Source organism: Pseudophryne corroboree, chromosome 5, assembly GCF_028390025.1.
Source record: "Pseudophryne corroboree isolate aPseCor3 chromosome 5, aPseCor3.hap2, whole genome shotgun sequence".
Taxonomy (NCBI): Eukaryota; Metazoa; Chordata; class Amphibia; order Anura; family Myobatrachidae; genus Pseudophryne; species Pseudophryne corroboree.
In genome coordinates this window covers 369,027,192-369,044,139 of record NC_086448.1, presented here as the reverse complement: position 1 = coordinate 369,044,139, position 16,948 = coordinate 369,027,192, and positions in this window count along the sequence as shown.

Below are 16,948 nucleotides of genomic sequence, written 5' to 3'. Positions count from 1 at the left end.
ACACCAACATTCCATTTTCGAATTCTAGAACTCCCAACATTCTATTTTGGAATTCTGCAACACAAACATTCTATTTTAGAATTCTAGAACTCTCAACATTCTATTTTGGAATTCTAGAACTCCCAACATTCTATTTTTGAATTCTAGATCTCCCAACATTCTATTTTGTAATTCTAGAACACCGACATTCCATTTTCGAATTCTAGAACTCCCAACATTCTATTTTGGAATTCTGCAACACAAACATTCTATTTTGGTATTCTAGAACTCCCAACATTCTATTTTGGAATTCTAGATCTCCCAACATTCTATTTTGTAATTCTAGAACACCGACATTCCATTTTCGAATTCTAGAACTCCCAACATTCTATTTTGGAATTCTGCAACATCAACATTCTATTTTGGAATTCTAGAACTCCCAACATTCTATTTTGGAATTCTGCAACACAAACATTTTATTTTGGTATTCTAGAACTCCCAACATTCTATTTTGGAATTCTAGATCTCCCAACATTCTATTTTGTAATTCTAGAACACCGACAATCCATTTTCGAATTCTAGAACTCCCAACATTCTATTATGGAATTCTGCAACATCAACATTCTATTTTGGAATTCTAGAACTCCCAACATTCTATTTTGGAATTCTGCAACACCAACATTCTATTTTGGAATTCTAGAACTCCCAACATTCTTTTTTGGAATTCTAGAACTCCCAACATTGTATTTTGGAATTCTAGAACTCCCAACATTCTATTTTGGAATTCTAGAACTCCCAACATTCTATTTTAGTAGTCTAGAACTCCCAACATTCTATTTTGGAATTCTGCAACACCAACATTCTATTTTGGTATTCTAGAACTCCCAACATTCTATTTTGGAATTCTAGATCTCCCAACATTCTATTTTGTAATTCTAGAACACCGACAATCCATTTTCGAATTCTAGAACTCCCAACATTCTATTATGGAATTCTGCAACATCAACATTCTATTTTGGAATTCTAGAACTCCCAACATTCTATTTTGGAATTCTGCAACACCAACATTCTATTTTGGAATTCTAGAACTCCCAACATTCTTTTTTGGAATTCTAGAACTCCCAACATTGTATTTTGGAATTCTAGAACTCCCAACATTGTATTTTGGAATTCTAGAACTCCCAACATTCTATTTTGGAATTCTAGAACTCCCAACATTCTATTTTAGTAGTCTAGAACTCCCAACATTCTATTTTGGAATTCTGCAACACCAACATTCTATCTTGGAATTCTAGAACTCCCAACATTCTATTTTGGAATTCTAGAACTCCCAATATTCTATTTTGGAATTATAGAACTCCCAACATTCTATTTTAGTATTCTAGATCTCCCAACATTCTATTTTGGAATTCTAGAACTCCCAACATTCTATTTTAGTATTCTAGAACTCCCAACATTCTATTTTGGAATTCTAGAACGCCCAACATTCTTTTTTTAAATTCTAGAACTCCCAAAATTCTGTTTTGAAATTCTAGAACTCCCAACATTCTATTTTGGAATTCTAGATTTCCCAACATTCTATTTTGGAATTCTAGAATGCCCAACATTCTATTACAGTATTCTAGAACTCCTAACAGACTATTTTGGTATTCTAGAACTCCCAACATTCTTTTTAAAATTCTAGAACTGCCAACATTCTATTTTGGAATTCTAGAACTCCCAACATTCTATTTTGGAATTATAGATCTCCCAACATTCTATTTTGTAATTCTAGAACACCGACATTCCATTTTCGAATTCTAGAACTCCCAACATTCTATTTTGGAATTCTGCAACATCAACATTCTATTTTGGAATTCTAGAACTCCCAACATTCTATTTGGAATTCTGCAACACCAACATTCTATTTTGTAATTCTAGAACACCAACATTCCATTTTCGAATTCTAGAACTCCCAACATTCTATATAGGATTTCTAGAACTCCCAACATTCTATCTTGGACTTCTAGAACTCCCAATATTCTATTTTGGAATTCTAGAACTCCCAACATTCTATTTTGGTATTCTAGAACTCCCAACATTCTATTTTGGAATTCTGCAACACCAACATAATATCTTGGTATTCTAGAACTCCAAACATTCTATTTTGGATTTCTAGAACTCCCAACATTCTATTTTAGAATTCTGCAAAACCAACATTCTATCTTGGAATTCTAGAACTCCCAACATTCTATTTTGGAATTCTAGTACTAATAATATTCTATTTTGGAATTCTAGAACGCCCAACATTCTATTTCAGTATTCTAGAACTCCTAACATACTATTTTGGTATTCTAGAACTCCCAACATTGTTTTTTAAAATTCTAGAACTCCCAACATTCTATTTTGAAATTCTAGAACTCCCAACATTCTATTTTTAGTATTCTAGATCTCTTAACAGACTATTTTGGAATTCTAGAACTCTCAACATTCTTTTTTTTATTCTAGAACCCCAATATACTATTTTGGAATTCTAGAACTCCCAACATTCTATTTTGGAATTCTGCAACACAAACATTCTATTTTAGAATTCTAGAACTCTCAACATTCTATTTTGGAATTCTGGAACTCCCAACATTCTATTTTGTAATTCTAGAACACCAACATTCCATTTTCGAATTCTAGAACTCCCAACATTCTATTTTGGAATTCTGCAACACAAACATTCTATTTTGGTATTCTAGAACTCCCAACATTCTTTTTTGGAATTCTCGAACTCCCAACATTGTATTTTGGAATTCTAGAACTCCCAACATTCTATTTTGGAATTCTAAAACTCCCAACATTCTATTTTAGTAGTCTAGAACTCCCAACATTCTATTTTGGAATTCTGCAACACCAACATTCTATCTTGGAATTCTAGAACTCCCAACATTCTATTTTGGAATTCTAGAACTCCCAATATTCTATTTTGGAATTATAGAACTCCCAACATTCTATTTTAGTATTCTAGAACTCCCAACATTCTATTTTGGAATTCTAGAACTCCCAACATTCTATTTTAGTATTCTAGAACTCCCAACATTCTATTTTGGAATTCTAGAACGCCCAACATTCTATTACAGTATTCTAGAACTCCTAACAGACTATTTTGGTATTCTAGAACTCCCAGCATTCTTTTTAAAATTCTAGAACTCCCAACATTCTATTTTGGAATTCTAGAACTCCCAACATTCTATTTTGGAATTCTAGATCTCCCAACATTCTATTTTGTAATTCTAGAACACCGACATTCCATTTTCGAATTCTAGAACTCCCAACATTCTATTTTGGAATTCTGCAACATCAACATTCTATTTTGGAATTCTAGAACTCCCAATATTCTATTTTGGAATTCTAAAACTCCCAACATTCTATTTTGGAATTATAGAACTCCCAACATTCTATTTTGGAATTCTAGAACTCCCAACATTCTATTTTGGAATTCTAAAACTCCCAATATACTGTTCTGAAATTCTTGAACTCCCAACATTCTATTTTGGAATTCTGCAACACCAACATTCTATTTTGCAATTCTAGAACTCCCAACATTATTTTTTGGTATTCTAGAACTCCCAACATACTATTTTGGAATTCTAGAACTCCCAACATTCTATTTTGTAATTCTAGAACACCAACATTCCATTTTCGAATTCTAGAACTCCCAACATTCTATTTTGGAATTATAGATCTCCCAACATTCTATTTTGTAATTCTAGAACACCGACATTCCATTTTCGAATTCTAGAACTCCCAACATTCTATTTTGGAATTCTGCAACACAAACATTCTATTTTGGTATTCTAGAACTCCCAACATTCTATTTTGGAATTCTAGATCTCCCAACATTCTATTTTGTAATTCTAGAACACCGACATTCCATTTTCGAATTCTAGAACTCCCAACATTCTATTTTGGAATTCTGCAACATCAACATTCTATTTTGGAATTCTAGAACTCCCAACATTCTATTTTGGAATTCTGCAACACAAACATTCTATTTTAGAATTCTAGAACTCTCAACATTCTATTTTTGAATTCTGGAACTCCCAACATTCTATTTTGTAATTCTAGAACACCAACATTCCATTTTCGAATTCTAGAACTCCCAACATTCTATTTTGGAATTCTGCAACACAAACATTCTATTTTGGTATTCTAGAACTCCCAACATTCTATTTTGGAATTCTGGATCTCCCAACATTCTATTTTGTAATTCTAGAACACCGACATTCCATTTTCGAATTCTAGAACTCCCAACATTCTATTTTGGAATTCTGCAACATCAACATTCTGTTTTGGAATTCTAGAACTCCCAACATTCTATTTTGGAATTCTGCAACACCAACATTCTATTTTGGAATTCTAGAACTCCCAACATTCTATTTTGGAATTCTGCAACACAAACATTCTATTTTAGAATTCTAGAACTCTCAACATTCTATTTTGGAATTCTGGAACTCCCAACATTCTATTTTGTAATTCTAGAACACCAACATTCCATTTTCGAATTCTAGAACTCCCAACATTCTATTTTGGAATTCTGCAACACAAACATTTTATTTTGGTATTCTAGAACTCCCAACATTCTATTTTGGAATTCTAGATCTCCCAACATTCTATTTTGTAATTCTAGAACACCGACAATCCATTTTCGAATTCTAGAACTCCCAACATTCTATTATGGAATTCTGCAACATCAACATTCTATTTTGGAATTCTAGAACTCCAAACATTCTATTTTGGAATTCTGCAACACCAACATTCTATTTTGGAATTCTAGAACTCCCAACATTCTTTTTTGGAATTCTAGAACTCCCAACAGTGTATTTTGGAATTCTAGAACTCCCAACATTCTATTTTGGAATTCTAGAACTCCCAACATTCTATTTTAGTAGTCTAGAACTCCCAACATTCTATTTTGGAATTCTGCAACACCAACATTCTATCTTGGAATTCTAGAACTCCCAACATTCTATTTTGGAATTCTAGAACTCCCAATATTCTATTTTGGAATTATAGAACTCACAACATTCTATTTTAGTATTCTAGATCTCCCAACATTCTATTTTGGAATTCTAGAACTCCCAACATACTATTTTAGTATTCTAGAACTCCCAACATTCTATTTTGGAATTCTAGATCTCCCAACATTCTATTTTGTAATTCTAGAACACCGACAATCCATTTTCGAATTCTAGAACTCCCAACATTCTATTATGGAATTCTGCAACATCAACATTCTATTTTGGAATTCTAGAACTCCCAACATTCTATTTTGGAATTCTGCAACACCAACATTCTATTTTGGAATTCTAGAACTCCCAACATTCTTTTTTGGAATTCTAGAACTCCCAACATTGTATTTTGGAATTCTAGAACTCCCAACATTCTATTTTGGAATTCTAGAACTCCCAACATTCTATTTTAGTAGTCTAGAACTCCCAACATTCTATTTTGGAATTCTGCAACACCAACATTCTATTTTGGTATTCTAGAACTCCCAACATTCTATTTTGGAATTCTAGATCTCCCAACATTCTATTTTGTAATTCTAGAACACCGACAATCCATTTTCGAATTCTAGAACTCCCAACATTCTATTATGGAATTCTGCAACATCAACATTCTATTTTGGAATTCTAGAACTCCCAACATTCTATTTTGGAATTCTGCAACACCAACATTCTATTTTGGAATTCTAGAACTCCCAACATTCTTTTTTGGAATTCTAGAACTCCCAACATTGTATTTTGGAATTCTAGAACTCCCAACATTGTATTTTGGAATTCTAGAACTCCCAACATTCTATTTTGGAATTCTAGAACTCCCAACATTCTATTTTAGTAGTCTAGAACTCCCAACATTCTATTTTGGAATTCTGCAACACCAACATTCTATCTTGGAATTCTAGAACTCCCAACATTCTATTTTGGAATTCTAGAACTCCCAATATTCTATTTTGGAATTATAGAACTCCCAACATTCTATTTTAGTATTCTAGATCTCCCAACATTCTATTTTGGAATTCTAGAACTCCCAACATTCTATTTTAGTATTCTAGAACTCCCAACATTCTATTTTGGAATTCTAGAACGCCCAACATTCTTTTTTTAAATTCTAGAACTCCCAAAATTCTGTTTTGAAATTCTAGAACTCCCAACATTCTATTTTGGAATTCTAGATTTCCCAACATTCTATTTTGGAATTCTAGAATGCCCAACATTCTATTACAGTATTCTAGAACTCCTAACAGACTATTTTGGTATTCTAGAACTCCCAACATTCTTTTTAAAATTCTAGAACTGCCAACATTCTATTTTGGAATTCTAGAACTCCCAACATTCTATTTTGGAATTATAGATCTCCCAACATTCTATTTTGTAATTCTAGAACACCGACATTCCATTTTCGAATTCTAGAACTCCCAACATTCTATTTTGGAATTCTGCAACATCAACATTCTATTTTGGAATTCTAGAACTCCCAACATTCTATTTGGAATTCTGCAACACCAACATTCTATTTTGTAATTCTAGAACACCAACATTCCATTTTCGAATTCTAGAACTCCCAACATTCTATATAGGATTTCTAGAACTCCCAACATTCTATCTTGGACTTCTAGAACTCCCAATATTCTATTTTGGAATTCTAGAACTCCCAACATTCTATTTTGGTATTCTAGAACTCCCAACATTCTATTTTGGAATTCTGCAACACCAACATAATATCTTGGTATTCTAGAACTCCAAACATTCTATTTTGGATTTCTAGAACTCCCAACATTCTATTTTAGAATTCTGCAAAACCAACATTCTATCTTGGAATTCTAGAACTCCCAACATTCTATTTTGGAATTCTAGTACTAATAATATTCTATTTTGGAATTCTAGAACGCCCAACATTCTATTTCAGTATTCTAGAACTCCTAACATACTATTTTGGTATTCTAGAACTCCCAACATTGTTTTTTAAAATTCTAGAACTCCCAACATTCTATTTTGAAATTCTAGAACTCCCAACATTCTATTTTTAGTATTCTAGATCTCTTAACAGACTATTTTGGAATTCTAGAACTCTCAACATTCTTTTTTTTATTCTAGAACCCCAATATACTATTTTGGAATTCTAGAACTCCCAACATTCTATTTTGGAATTCTGCAACACAAACATTCTATTTTAGAATTCTAGAACTCTCAACATTCTATTTTGGAATTCTGGAACTCCCAACATTCTATTTTGTAATTCTAGAACACCAACATTCCATTTTCGAATTCTAGAACTCCCAACATTCTATTTTGGAATTCTGCAACACAAACATTCTATTTTGGTATTCTAGAACTCCCAACATTATTTTTTGGAATTCTCGAACTCCCAACATTGTATTTTGGAATTCTAGAACTCCCAACATTCTATTTTGGAATTCTAAAACTCCCAACATTCTATTTTAGTAGTCTAGAACTCCCAACATTCTATTTTGGAATTCTGCAACACCAACATTCTATCTTGGAATTCTAGAACTCCCAACATTCTATTTTGGAATTCTAGAACTCCCAATATTCTATTTTGGAATTATAGAACTCCCAACATTCTATTTTAGTATTCTAGAACTCCCAACATTCTATTTTGGAATTCTAGAACTCCCAACATTCTATTTTAGTATTCTAGAACTCCCAACATTCTATTTTGGAATTCTAGAACGCCCAACATTCTATTACAGTATTCTAGAACTCCTAACAGACTATTTTGGTATTCTAGAACTCCCAGCATTCTTTTTAAAATTCTAGAACTCCCAACATTCTATTTTGGAATTCTAGAACTCCCAACATTCTATTTTGGAATTCTAGATCTCCCAACATTCTATTTTGTAATTCTAGAACACCGACATTCCATTTTCGAATTCTAGAACTCCCAACATTCTATTTTGGAATTCTGCAACATCAACATTCTATTTTGGAATTCTAGAACTCCCAATATTCTATTTTGGAATTCTAAAACTCCCAACATTCTATTTTGGAATTATAGAACTCCCAACATTCTATTTTGGAATTCTAGAACTCCCAACATTCTATTTTGGAATTCTGCAACACCAACATTCTATTTTGCAATTCTAGAACTCCCAACATTATTTTTTGGTATTCTAGAACTCCCAACATACTATTTTGGAATTCTAGAACTCCCAACATTCTATTTTGTAATTCTAGAACACCAACATTCCATTTTCGAATTCTAGAACTCCCAACATTCTATTTTGGAATTATAGATCTCCCAACATTCTATTTTGTAATTCTAGAACACCGACATTCCATTTTCGAATTCTAGAACTCCCAACATTCTATTTTGGAATTCTGCAACATCAACATTCTATTTTGGAATTCTAGAACTCCCAACATTCTATTTGGAATTCTGCAACACCAACATTCTATTTTGTAATTCTAGAACACCAACATTCCATTTTCGAATTCTAGAACTCCCAACATTCTATTTTGGAATTCTGCAACACAAACATTCTATTTTGGTATTCTAGAACTCCCAACATTCTATTTTGGAATTCTAGATCTCCCAACATTCTATTTTGTAATTCTAGAACACCGACATTCCATTTTCGAATTCTAGAACTCCCAACATTCTATTTTGGAATTCTGCAACATCAACATTCTATTTTGGAATTCTAGAACTCCCAACATTCTATTTTGGAATTCTGCAACACAAACATTCTATTTTAGAATTCTAGAACTCTCAACATTCTATTTTTGAATTCTGGAACTCCCAACATTCTATTTTGTAATTCTAGAACACCAACATTCCATTTTCGAATTCTAGAACTCCCAACATTCTATTTTGGAATTCTGCAACACAAACATTCTATTTTGGTATTCTAGAACTCCCAACATTCTATTTTGGAATTCTGGATCTCCCAACATTCTATTTTGTAATTCTAGAACACCGACATTCCATTTTCGAATTCTAGAACTCCCAACATTCTATTTTGGAATTCTGCAACATCAACATTCTGTTTTGGAATTCTAGAACTCCCAACATTCTATTTTGGAATTCTGCAACACCAACATTCTATTTTGGAATTCTAGAACTCCCAACATTCTATTTTGGAATTCTGCAACACAAACATTCTATTTTAGAATTCTAGAACTCTCAACATTCTATTTTGGAATTCTGGAACTCCCAACATTCTATTTTGTAATTCTAGAACACCAACATTCCATTTTCGAATTCTAGAACTCCCAACATTCTATTTTGGAATTCTGCAACACAAACATTTTATTTTGGTATTCTAGAACTCCCAACATTCTATTTTGGAATTCTAGATCTCCCAACATTCTATTTTGTAATTCTAGAACACCGACAATCCATTTTCGAATTCTAGAACTCCCAACATTCTATTATGGAATTCTGCAACATCAACATTCTATTTTGGAATTCTAGAACTCCAAACATTCTATTTTGGAATTCTGCAACACCAACATTCTATTTTGGAATTCTAGAACTCCCAACATTCTTTTTTGGAATTCTAGAACTCCCAACAGTGTATTTTGGAATTCTAGAACACCGACATTCCATTTTCGAATTCTAGAACTCCCAACATTCTATTTTGGAATTCTGCAACATCAACATTCTATTTTGGAATTCTAGAACTCCCAACATTCTATTTGGAATTCTGCAACACCAACATTCTATTTTGTAATTCTAGAACACCAACATTCCATTTTCGAATTCTAGAACTCCCAACATTCTATATAGGATTTCTAGAACTCCCAACATTCTATCTTGGACTTCTAGAACTCCCAATATTCTATTTTGGAATTCTAGAACTCCCAACATTCTATTTTGGTATTCTAGAACTCCCAACATTCTATTTTGGAATTCTGCAACACCAACATAATATCTTGGTATTCTAGAACTCCAAACATTCTATTTTGGATTTCTAGAACTCCCAACATTCTATTTTAGAATTCTGCAAAACCAACATTCTATCTTGGAATTCTAGAACTCCCAACATTCTATTTTGGAATTCTAGTACTAATAATATTCTATTTTGGAATTCTAGAACGCCCAACATTCTATTTCAGTATTCTAGAACTCCTAACATGCTATTTTGGTATTCTAGAACTCCCAACATTGTTTTTTAAAATTCTAGAACTCCCAACATTCTATTTTGAAATTCTAGAACTCCCAACATTCTATTTTTAGTATTCTAGATCTCTTAACAGACTATTTTGGAATTCTAGAACTCTCAACATTCTTTTTTTTATTCTAGAACCCCAATATACTATTTTGGAATTCTAGAACTCCCAACATTCTATTTTGGAATTCTGCAACACAAACATTCTATTTTAGAATTCTAGAACTCTCAACATTCTATTTTGGAATTCTGGAACTCCCAACATTCTATTTTGTAATTCTAGAACACCAACATTCCATTTTCGAATTCTAGAACTCCCAACATTCTATTTTGGAATTCTGCAACACAAACATTCTATTTTGGTATTCTAGAACTCCCAACATTCTTTTTTGGAATTCTCGAACTCCCAACATTGTATTTTGGAATTCTAGAACTCCCAACATTCTATTTTGGAATTCTAAAACTCCCAACATTCTATTTTAGTAGTCTAGAACTCCCAACATTCTATTTTGGAATTCTGCAACACCAACATTCTATCTTGGAATTCTAGAACTCCCAACATTCTATTTTGGAATTCTAGAACTCCCAATATTCTATTTTGGAATTATAGAACTCCCAACATTCTATTTTAGTATTCTAGAACTCCCAACATTCTATTTTGGAATTCTAGAACTCCCAACATTCTATTTTAGTATTCTAGAACTCCCAACATTCTATTTTGGAATTCTAGAACGCCCAACATTCTATTACAGTATTCTAGAACTCCTAACAGACTATTTTGGTATTCTAGAACTCCCAGCATTCTTTTTAAAATTCTAGAACTCCCAACATTCTATTTTGGAATTCTAGAACTCCCAACATTCTATTTTGGAATTCTAGATCTCCCAACATTCTATTTTGTAATTCTAGAACACCGACATTCCATTTTCGAATTCTAGAACTCCCAACATTCTATTTTGGAATTCTGCAACATCAACATTCTATTTTGGAATTCTAGAACTCCCAATATTCTATTTTGGAATTCTAAAACTCCCAACATTCTATTTTGGAATTATAGAACTCCCAACATTCTATTTTGGAATTCTAGAACTCCCAACATTCTATTTTGGAATTCTAAAACTCCCAATATACTGTTCTGAAATTCTTGAACTCCCAACATTCTATTTTGGAATTCTGCAACACCAACATTCTATTTTGCAATTCTAGAACTCCCAACATTATTTTTTGGTATTCTAGAACTCCCAACATACTATTTTGGAATTCTAGAACTCCCAACATTCTATTTTGTAATTCTAGAACACCAACATTCCATTTTCGAATTCTAGAACTCCCAACATTCTATTTTGGAATTATAGATCTCCCAACATTCTATTTTGTAATTCTAGAACACCGACATTCCATTTTCGAATTCTAGAACTCCCAACATTCTATTTTGGAATTCTGCAACATCAACATTCTATTTTGGAATTCTAGAACTCCCAACATTCTATTTGGAATTCTGCAACACCAACATTCTATTTTGTAATTCTAGAACACCAACATTCCATTTTCGAATTCTAGAACTCCCAACATTCTATTTTGGAATTCTGCAACACAAACATTCTATTTTGGTATTCTAGAACTCCCAACATTCTATTTTGGAATTCTAGATCTCCCAACATTCTATTTTGTAATTCTAGAACACCGACATTCCATTTTCGAATTCTAGAACTCCCAACATTCTATTTTGGAATTCTGCAACATCAACATTCTATTTTGGAATTCTAGAACTCCCAACATTCTATTTTGGAATTCTGCAACACAAACATTCTATTTTAGAATTCTAGAACTCTCAACATTCTATTTTTGAATTCTGGAACTCCCAACATTCTATTTTGTAATTCTAGAACACCAACATTCCATTTTCGAATTCTAGAACTCCCAACATTCTATTTTGGAATTCTGCAACACAAACATTCTATTTTGGTATTCTAGAACTCCCAACATTCTATTTTGGAATTCTGGATCTCCCAACATTCTATTTTGTAATTCTAGAACACCGACATTCCATTTTCGAATTCTAGAACTCCCAACATTCTATTTTGGAATTCTGCAACATCAACATTCTGTTTTGGAATTCTAGAACTCCCAACATTCTATTTTGGAATTCTGCAACACCAACATTCTATTTTGGAATTCTAGAACTCCCAACATTCTATTTTGGAATTCTGCAACACAAACATTCTATTTTAGAATTCTAGAACTCTCAACATTCTATTTTGGAATTCTGGAACTCCCAACATTCTATTTTGTAATTCTAGAACACCAACATTCCATTTTCGAATTCTAGAACTCCCAACATTCTATTTTGGAATTCTGCAACACAAACATTTTATTTTGGTATTCTAGAACTCCCAACATTCTATTTTGGAATTCTAGATCTCCCAACATTCTATTTTGTAATTCTAGAACACCGACAATCCATTTTCGAATTCTAGAACTCCCAACATTCTATTATGGAATTCTGCAACATCAACATTCTATTTTGGAATTCTAGAACTCCAAACATTCTATTTTGGAATTCTGCAACACCAACATTCTATTTTGGAATTCTAGAACTCCCAACATTCTTTTTTGGAATTCTAGAACTCCCAACAGTGTATTTTGGAATTCTAGAACTCCCAACATTCTATTTTGGAATTCTAGAACTCCCAACATTCTATTTTAGTAGTCTAGAACTCCCAACATTCTATTTTGGAATTCTGCAACACCAACATTCTATCTTGGAATTCTAGAACTCCCAACATTCTATTTTGGAATTCTAGAACTCCCAATATTCTATTTTGGAATTATAGAACTCACAACATTCTATTTTAGTATTCTAGATCTCCCAACATTCTATTTTGGAATTCTAGAACTCCCAACATACTATTTTAGTATTCTAGAACTCCCAACATTCTATTTTGGAATTCTAGATCTCCCAACATTCTATTTTGTAATTCTAGAACACCGACAATCCATTTTCGAATTCTAGAACTCCCAACATTCTATTATGGAATTCTGCAACATCAACATTCTATTTTGGAATTCTAGAACTCCCAACATTCTATTTTGGAATTCTGCAACACCAACATTCTATTTTGGAATTCTAGAACTCCCAACATTCTTTTTTGGAATTCTAGAACTCCCAACATTGTATTTTGGAATTCTAGAACTCCCAACATTCTATTTTGGAATTCTAGAACTCCCAACATTCTATTTTAGTAGTCTAGAACTCCCAACATTCTATTTTGGAATTCTGCAACACCAACATTCTATTTTGGTATTCTAGAACTCCCAACATTCTATTTTGGAATTCTAGATCTCCCAACATTCTATTTTGTAATTCTAGAACACCGACAATCCATTTTCGAATTCTAGAACTCCCAACATTCTATTATGGAATTCTGCAACATCAACATTCTATTTTGGAATTCTAGAACTCCCAACATTCTATTTTGGAATTCTGCAACACCAACATTCTATTTTGGAATTCTAGAACTCCCAACATTCTTTTTTGGAATTCTAGAACTCCCAACATTGTATTTTGGAATTCTAGAACTCCCAACATTGTATTTTGGAATTCTAGAACTCCCAACATTCTATTTTGGAATTCTAGAACTCCCAACATTCTATTTTAGTAGTCTAGAACTCCCAACATTCTATTTTGGAATTCTGCAACACCAACATTCTATCTTGGAATTCTAGAACTCCCAACATTCTATTTTGGAATTCTAGAACTCCCAATATTCTATTTTGGAATTATAGAACTCCCAACATTCTATTTTAGTATTCTAGATCTCCCAACATTCTATTTTGGAATTCTAGAACTCCCAACATTCTATTTTAGTATTCTAGAACTCCCAACATTCTATTTTGGAATTCTAGAACGCCCAACATTCTTTTTTTAAATTCTAGAACTCCCAAAATTCTGTTTTGAAATTCTAGAACTCCCAACATTCTATTTTGGAATTCTAGATTTCCCAACATTCTATTTTGGAATTCTAGAATGCCCAACATTCTATTACAGTATTCTAGAACTCCTAACAGACTATTTTGGTATTCTAGAACTCCCAACATTCTTTTTAAAATTCTAGAACTGCCAACATTCTATTTTGGAATTCTAGAACTCCCAACATTCTATTTTGGAATTATAGATCTCCCAACATTCTATTTTGTAATTCTAGAACACCGACATTCCATTTTCGAATTCTAGAACTCCCAACATTCTATTTTGGAATTCTGCAACATCAACATTCTATTTTGGAATTCTAGAACTCCCAACATTCTATTTGGAATTCTGCAACACCAACATTCTATTTTGTAATTCTAGAACACCAACATTCCATTTTCGAATTCTAGAACTCCCAACATTCTATATAGGATTTCTAGAACTCCCAACATTCTATCTTGGACTTCTAGAACTCCCAATATTCTATTTTGGAATTCTAGAACTCCCAACATTCTATTTTGGTATTCTAGAACTCCCAACATTCTATTTTGGAATTCTGCAACACCAACATAATATCTTGGTATTCTAGAACTCCAAACATTCTATTTTGGATTTCTAGAACTCCCAACATTCTATTTTAGAATTCTGCAAAACCAACATTCTATCTTGGAATTCTAGAACTCCCAACATTCTATTTTGGAATTCTAGTACTAATAATATTCTATTTTGGAATTCTAGAACGCCCAACATTCTATTTCAGTATTCTAGAACTCCTAACATACTATTTTGGTATTCTAGAACTCCCAACATTGTTTTTTAAAATTCTAGAACTCCCAACATTCTATTTTGAAATTCTAGAACTCCCAACATTCTATTTTTAGTATTCTAGATCTCTTAACAGACTATTTTGGAATTCTAGAACTCTCAACATTCTTTTTTTTATTCTAGAACCCCAATATACTATTTTGGAATTCTAGAACTCCCAACATTCTATTTTGGAATTCTGCAACACAAACATTCTATTTTAGAATTCTAGAACTCTCAACATTCTATTTTGGAATTCTGGAACTCCCAACATTCTATTTTGTAATTCTAGAACACCAACATTCCATTTTCGAATTCTAGAACTCCCAACATTCTATTTTGGAATTCTGCAACACAAACATTCTATTTTGGTATTCTAGAACTCCCAACATTATTTTTTGGAATTCTCGAACTCCCAACATTGTATTTTGGAATTCTAGAACTCCCAACATTCTATTTTGGAATTCTAAAACTCCCAACATTCTATTTTAGTAGTCTAGAACTCCCAACATTCTATTTTGGAATTCTGCAACACCAACATTCTATCTTGGAATTCTAGAACTCCCAACATTCTATTTTGGAATTCTAGAACTCCCAATATTCTATTTTGGAATTATAGAACTCCCAACATTCTATTTTAGTATTCTAGAACTCCCAACATTCTATTTTGGAATTCTAGAACTCCCAACATTCTATTTTAGTATTCTAGAACTCCCAACATTCTATTTTGGAATTCTAGAACGCCCAACATTCTATTACAGTATTCTAGAACTCCTAACAGACTATTTTGGTATTCTAGAACTCCCAGCATTCTTTTTAAAATTCTAGAACTCCCAACATTCTATTTTGGAATTCTAGAACTCCCAACATTCTATTTTGGAATTCTAGATCTCCCAACATTCTATTTTGTAATTCTAGAACACCGACATTCCATTTTCGAATTCTAGAACTCCCAACATTCTATTTTGGAATTCTGCAACATCAACATTCTATTTTGGAATTCTAGAACTCCCAATATTCTATTTTGGAATTCTAAAACTCCCAACATTCTATTTTGGAATTATAGAACTCCCAACATTCTATTTTGGAATTCTAGAACTCCCAACATTCTATTTTGGAATTCTAAAACTCCCAATATACTGTTCTGAAATTCTTGAACTCCCAACATTCTATTTTGGAATTCTGCAACACCAACATTCTATTTTGCAATTCTAGAACTCCCAACATTATTTTTTGGTATTCTAGAACTCCCAACATACTATTTTGGAATTCTAGAACTCCCAACATTCTATTTTGTAATTCTAGAACACCAACATTCCATTTTCGAATTCTAGAACTCCCAACATTCTATTTTGGAATTATAGATCTCCCAACATTCTATTTTGTAATTCTAGAACACCGACATTCCATTTTCGAATTCTAGAACTCCCAACATTCTATTTTGGAATTCTGCAACATCAACATTCTATTTTGGAATTCTAGAACTCCCAACATTCTATTTGGAATTCTGCAACACCAACATTCTATTTTGTAATTCTAGAACACCAACATTCCATTTTCGAATTCTAGAACTCCCAACATTCTATTTTGGAATTCTGCAACACAAACATTCTATTTTGGTATTCTAGAACTCCCAACATTCTATTTTGGAATTCTAGATCTCCCAACATTCTATTTTGTAATTCTAGAACACCGACATTCCATTTTCGAATTCTAGAACTCCCAACATTCTATTTTGGAATTCTGCAACATCAACATTCTATTTTGGAATTCTAGAACTCCCAACATTCTATTTTGGAATTCTGCAACACAAACATTCTATTTTAGAATTCTAGAACTCTCAACATTCTATTTTTGAATTCTGGAACTCCCAACATTCTATTTTGTAATTCTAGAACACCAACATTCCATTTTCGAATTCTAGAACTCCCAACATTCTATTTTGGAATTCTGCAACACAAACATTCTATTTTGGTATTCTAGAACTCCCAACATTCTATTTTGGAATTCTGGATCTCCCAACATTCTATTTT